The sequence below is a fragment of the Gossypium arboreum genome, chromosome 9 (genome assembly GCF_025698485.1).
Source record: "Gossypium arboreum isolate Shixiya-1 chromosome 9, ASM2569848v2, whole genome shotgun sequence".
Classification (NCBI taxonomy): domain Eukaryota; kingdom Viridiplantae; phylum Streptophyta; class Magnoliopsida; order Malvales; family Malvaceae; genus Gossypium; species Gossypium arboreum.
In genome coordinates this window covers 54,003,291-54,010,581 of record NC_069078.1, presented here as the reverse complement: position 1 = coordinate 54,010,581, position 7,291 = coordinate 54,003,291, and the positions used below count along the sequence as shown (strand labels likewise).

General features: G+C 39.6%; 1 non-coding gene across 1 annotated transcript; it reads right to left on the bottom strand.

Annotated features, from left to right (window-relative positions):
• Positions 1 to 431: 431 nt before the first annotated feature.
• LOC128281114 (small nucleolar RNA R71) lies at positions 432 to 538 on the bottom strand. The gene has a single exon (XR_008271329.1). It is a non-coding gene; the product is annotated as a small nucleolar RNA R71 (small nucleolar RNA).
• Between the last annotated feature and the right edge of the window lie 6,753 nt (positions 539 to 7,291).

Below are 7,291 nucleotides of genomic sequence, written 5' to 3'. Positions count from 1 at the left end.
TGAAAATTAGGAAAATCCGTTACCTCCTGCAATTGCTGCTGATCCAGTAAATCAAAATCCTGCTCCGCACACTATGTATGATTATGCTAAACCTACTTTAACAGGAGCCAAATCGAGCATAGTTAGACCTGCTATTGCTGCAAATAATTTTGAACTGAAACCTAACACAATTCAAATGATACAACAGTTTGATCAGTTTGATGGTTTGTAGGATGAGGATCCAAATACTCATTTGGCGAATTTTTTGGAGTTTTGTGACACATGTAAGATCAATGGCGTTTCTGATGATGCCATTCGCCTTCAGTTTTTTCCCTTTTTGTTGAGAAACAAAGCTAAACAGTGGTTGAACTTGTTACCAGGGGGTCAATCACAACTTGGGAACAAATGACCGAAAATTTTTACTTAAATATTTTTCGCCGGCTGAAACGACTAAGTTGAGGAATGATATCTTTTCTTTTGTGTAGATGGATCTAGAAACACTCTATGATGCATGAGAGAGATACAAGGATCTATTAAGAAGGTGCCCTCACCATAGGTTACCTTTATGGTTGTAGGTTCAAACGTTTTACAACAATGTGAACCCCTCAACAAGACAACTTATCGACGCAGCTGCTGGTGGAACACTGAATAACAAAACACCTGAAGTGGCTTACGAATTTATTGAAGAGATGTCACTGAATAACTATCAGTGGCAAGTCATGAGAACAAAGCCTACAAAAGAAGCTGGTGTTTTCAACCTCGATACGGTTACTATGCCATCTAACCAGGTAGAAATTTTAAATAAAAAGATTGATGGTTTATATGGTTCTACTCAGGTACATCCAGTGATGAGGTGCGATTCAAATGAAGGAGGAGTGCACACAGAATATCAATCCTTCAACCCTAGCACCAAGGAGGAACAAGTTCAATATATGGGTAATAATAATTCTAGACCTCAAAATAACCCATACAGTAACACTTATAACGCAGGTTGGAGGAACAATCCCAACTTCTAATGTGGTGGCCAAGGAAATCAAATGCCGTAATATCCCCTAGGTTTCCAACAACCATCTTACCAGAAGGAAAAGAAGTTGAACCTTGAGGAGACGCTCACAAAGTTTATCTCGGTGTCTGAAACTCGTTTTCAGAATACCAAAACAACACTTAAGAATCAACAAGCGTCGATCTAATGGCTCGAAACTCAGATAGGCCAACTTGCCAAACTAATTTCTGAATGACTACAAAGTAGCTTGCCGAGTAATACAGAATCTAACCCAAGGGAACAGCTCAATGCGATTACCGTTCAACATAAGGAAGGGTTAGTCAACCTGAACCAGAATCGAGGCAAGGAATTGTGGTAAGTAAAGGTAAAGGTGAGATGGACCACAATAACCAAAAACCGATAAGTAGAGAGTACAAACCTCGTGTTCCATACCCCAATGCAACAAGGAAAGACCACATGGACGAACAATTTGGTAAATTCCTTAAATTATTAAAGACATTGCATATTAACTTACCATTTATTGAAGCTCTTTCGTAGATGCCAAACGCAGTTAAATTTTTAAAGGAGCTTTTAGTAAATAAGCAGAAGTTGGACGAGGCGTCGCATGTAGAGTTGAAGGTAGATTACTCAGCCATTCTATAGAATAAGCTAGCCAACAAATTGAAAGATCCAGGGAGTTTTACGATCCCTTGTGTAATTGGTAGCTTAGATGCTAATAATGCATTGGCTGATTTAGGGGCTAGTATTAATGTCACGCCCTATAACATGTTTAAACAACTAGGTCTTGGGAAACCAAAACAAACTAGGATGAACATTCAGTTAGTTGATAAAACCATTAGATTTCCTAGGGGTATCATTGAAGATGTACTTTTCAAAATCGATAAATTTATATTCCCAATTGATTTTGTTGTTCTAGACATGGAAGAGGATAGTACCTCTGATTTTAGGACGACCCTTTTTAGCAACTGCTAGAACAATTATTAATGTTGGTATAGGTGAACTCACACTTCGTGTAGGGGATGAAACATCACTCTTCAAGCTCAAAATTTTACTAATACTGATCATGTGGTGCAACCTTCTTTGCAGGAAACACGTTCGAAGAGTATACGTGAACCTTGTTCAAGTATCAACAAAGGACCCATCTATGAAGAACGAAGGCTGCAAATTGAGGAACTAGATGAATGGCAGACACTAAAATCGAGAACACAAAATAAACCAAAACCATGCCATGACGGGCTCAATGTTTCACCAAATCAACTTAAGGTTGGAGACAAAGTACTATTAGATGTAGCAGACCCTTGTATTGCCACTTCTGAACCTAATAGAGCAATCCCTCTTACGGAACTTAGCATTTTTCCATATAGTACAGTCGAGGTAATTCATCTTAAATTTCGCATTTTTAAAGTAAATAGTACTCGTCTAAAACCTTATTTTGATGAGATTGATAGTTGGAAGGAGGAGTGTAAACTCCTCGCACCACCATGACTATGTAACAAGAGAGGAAAGTCGAGCTTAGACTCTAAATAAGCGCTTCTCGGGTGGCAACCCGAGCACTAACAATGTTGATTTCTTTACATTTTTGTTTTTAACATCTAAATCATTAACTATGTAACACCCCGAACCCGAGACCATCGCCGGTGTCGGACACGAGGGGTTAGCAAGCCAAGTTCACTTGTTTTGCCCATCCATTGGACATTTCCAGTCAGGCTGGAAAAACTGCGTCACTGTCGCCTTAAAAATCATATCTCAAGTTTCAAAACTCGGAAACTGGTTTCGTAAATTTTCCCTGAATTTAGACTCATATATCCATCCATGGATTTATTTCTAGAATTTTTGGTAGGGCCAATTGGTACAGTTTATTAGTTAAAGTCACCCATGTTACAGGGATCGACTGCTCTGACCTTCGCGCGGTATAACTTGAATATCTCTCTGTACAGGGCTTTAATGCTGGTGACGTTTGTTTCAAATGAAACTAGACTCAAAATGAAATCTTTACATATAAGGTATGTCTCCTAATTCTTTCTGGATAATTTATAGTAAATTTTTAAAGCTGCGACAGGGAACCCAGAAACCGTTCTGGCCCTGTCTTACAATAGCTTTAATATCTCTTAACATGTAACTCCTATGACCATTTCGTTTCTTCCATATGAAAATAGACTCATCAATGTTCATTTACATATCTGATTCACTATTTAATACCATTCCTACAAATTTTGGTGATTTTTCACATTCACGTTACTGCAGCTGGCAGCATCTGTTTTAAGGTAGGTCTTACCTATTTTGTAGTCTCCATGAACCAACTAGTCTTGCCTTACATAGGTCCACATATGATCATTTTAACCATGCCAATGGCTGATCATGTGACCAACATTCCCATTTCCAATTCATAGTCACATCATGACACCATATATATATATATACAAACCGCAAATAGTTTAAGTTGATACTTCACTATTACGAGCCATTTTCGCATGGCCGTACACATATACATCATAACATATTTAAACCAACAAGGGTAGTCCTATACATGCCATTTCAAGTTCAACCAAGAATTTATACCAAAATGGGGGCTTGATAGTGTGGATGACTTCGACTTCAACGATCCCGAATCCGATTGCTATCGAGCGAAATCTAGAAAACGAGAGCCAAAGCGGTGGTGTAAGCATTTTTATGCTTAGTAAGTCTCAAGAAATATAATCAACTCTAATTACAGCAATACATTCACATAGTTAAATGTATCATTTCATTAATGCACATTCACATAATCATACTTACTTCACCATCCCAACTCTTATGTTCATACACAAATAACGGCTTCATTAAGGCCGATAACTCGTTCCATCATAGGAGCGGATATTCACACGCTCTACTCCTAGCGCCAAAGCACACACCGCACTTACCTTGTCATTGGGAAATTTCACAGTGCATTAGCTGAAATTTTCCAGCAAGCTTATAATTTTCAAATCACATACCTTCGAGTTTAACCGGATGTCGCTACTCGATCAATCGCCTTGGGACATAGCCCGGTTATGGTAACCCGCACCAAGGCCTACGGACTTAACCCGGATATCACGATTTGCACAAATGCCTTCGGTCTTAGCCCGGATAGAATGACTTCATACGAATGCCTTCGGTCTTAGCCCGATGTAGCCACTAGCACAATTGCCTTCGGTCTTAACCCGGTTATAATTTCCAGCATAATTGTCTTGAGGCTTAGCCCGGATATCATTCAATTTCTTATGCACACATACATCAATAATCATTGGACATACATATTTATTTTCGTTACTAAGGCTCAAACACAATTATAATCACTAACATAATCGCCTTCTGGACTTAGCCCGGTATCATTCAATACTCATACACACATAAATCAATAATCAATACATCCATATTTCATTCCACATAATTCAAGTAAGGTCACTTCTTGAGGACTTACCTCGGATGTTGTCGAACGGCTTTTACGGCTATTCGATTACTTTTTCCTTCCCCTTGTCCAATTGTGGCCCTCTTAGCTCTTGAGCTAATTCAAACAAATTCAATTTATCAAAACCTCATTGTGCTAGCTTATGGCCGAATATGACAAGGAATTTAAATGGTCATATGGCCACCCTTTAGCTTGAATACACAATGGTCATGCACATTTTATACTACATCAAGCAATTCAATACAATTTATTCGAGCATCAAGGAAAAGCTAAGGCCTTCAATAGGCTACCCAAGGCCGAATATACTTGTCCATGTTGAGGCCAATTATGCACTTAATACCACACAAAAACAGCATGCATTTTACTAGTTAATGCTTTGCATATTGTAGCTCAAAACTTACAATATAGCATCAAGCACTCATATGTGTGCTAGGCCGAATGTGCTTACAATTTCACAATTATTCTTCAACATCTTCTTCTTTAAACAAACTTATTCATCACTTCCTTCATAACCAAAACATCATGTGCAAACATATATATACATATATGAGCATGGTCAATTTCAAGGTGTCCATAGCCATCCAAAACACAAATTTTAACTAACATGCAAGAAGCATGAACCATGCTCATGAATGCATCATGGCGAATATGACAATCATGCTCCTTTTCAACTTCAATCATGATAAAACAAAAGAAAGCTCAAAATCTTACTCAAGAGTAGACAATCCATCATTGCATGCATCATCATCAAGCTTCACACTTAGCATGCAATGGCTTTATCACCATAACAACTTTGGCCAAATACCATTTCCATGGCTTAACAAAGATTTGAGCCATGGCTAACATGCACATCAAGTTAGCAACCAAAACATGCATGAAACTCCTAACACAACCTCATACATACCTTAATCTTGATGCAAACTTAGCCAAATCTCCTTCTAGATCTCTTCCAAACCAAGCATGAAGCAAAAATCCTCCTTCTTCCTTAGTTTTGGCTCAAAGAAAGGATGAACAAGATTTTTTCTTTCCTTCTCTACAACTCACGGCAATGGGGGGATTACCACACTCACACACATTTTTTTTCATTTTTTATCACCCATACACCTTTGTTTATTATTTCACCCTAATGCACCGACAAAACATGTTTCATGACATGTTTAGCCCATCCTCCCTTGTCATGGCCGGCCACCACCTATAAAGGGGAATTTGACATGCAAGTCCATTATTTTGCATGCATGCTTTAATTAGTCATCACACATTTCCTATCATACTTTCAAAGTTCATTACTAAGTCCTTTCTCGTGGAATTCACCCTTATAACACTAAATCAATCATCATAAAATGTCATACATGAGCACACACATATTATAGGCATCAAAATAAATTTTAATTATTTTTATGCCTCGGTTTTGTGGTCCCGAGACCACCTTCCGACTAGGGTCAATTTTGGGTGTCACAACTCTCCCCACTTAAGAAATTTTCGTCCCCAAAAATCTTACCGTAAATAGGTTTGGATATCGCTCTTTCATAGAGTTCTCGGTCTCCCAAGTAGCTTCTTCTATCCCGTGCTTGAGCCATAACACTTTTACTAGCGGAACCCGCTTGTTTCACAACTCTTTCACTTCTCGTGATAGGATACGAATCGGTTCTTCCTCATAACTCATATTAGCTTGAATTTCAATTTCGATGGACTAATCACGCATGCGATGGATCGGATCTATAGCGTCAAGCATCGAAACGTGAAAGACATCGTGAACCTTTTCGAGTTCGGGGCAAAATCAAACGATATGCCACCGGATCGACTCGCCGGATATCTCATATGGCCCAACGAACCTCGGGCTCAACTTGCCCTTACGGTAGAATCGAGTATCTTTTTCCAAGGCGATACCTTGAGAAACACTTTATCACCCACCGATACTCGATATCCTTACGCTTGGTCCGCGTCGACTTCCGACGATCGGAGGCTATCTTCGACTTTCACGGATTACTTTCACTTTCTCAAAGATCCCTAATCAAATCCACCGAAAATCTTGCTTTCACCGAGCTCGGTCCAAAACAATGGTGTACGGCATTTACGACCGCATAAGGCCTCGTAGGGTGCCATCTTAATACTTGATTGAAAGTTTGTTGTGTGCGAATTCAATCAACGGCAAATACCGCTCCCATAAACCACTAAACTCGAGGACGCAACATCTTAACATATCCTCAAGTATCTGAATTATCCGCCGGATTGACCATCGGTTTGGGGGTGAAAGGCGGTGCTGAAATGCAACTTGGTACCCAAAGCTTCTTGCAACTTTTTCCAAAATCGCGAGGTAAATCTCGGATCTCTATCCGACACGATGGAAATAGGCACCCCGTAATCTCACAACTGAGAAACGCATAATTCAGCTAATTTGTCAATTGAAAAATCCGTGACGTCGGGGACAAAGTGGGCCGACTTAGTCAATCGATCTACCACGACCCAAACCGCATCCTTCTTACTTGCGACAATGGCGGTCCGGATACAAAGTCCATTGTGACTCGATCCCATTTCCACTCGGGTATCGTGATTGGTCAAGTAATCTCAAGGCACCGATGTTCCGCTTTCACTTGTTGACATATTAAACATCTCAAACAAAGTCGGAGATGTCTCGCTTCATACCATGCCACCAAAACCGACGTTTCAAATCATTGTACATCTTCGTACTCCGGGTGGATTGCCATTCGGCTACAATGGGCTTCATTGAATTATCGAAATGAGTTCAATTCTTTGGAACACACAGACGACTTTTGAACCTCAAACAATCGTCATCATCGATTTGAAACTCAATCCTTGTTTGGAACACACTCACCCGCTTTTGCGCCAACTCGTCGTCGACTTTCTCGAGCTTCTCAAATTTG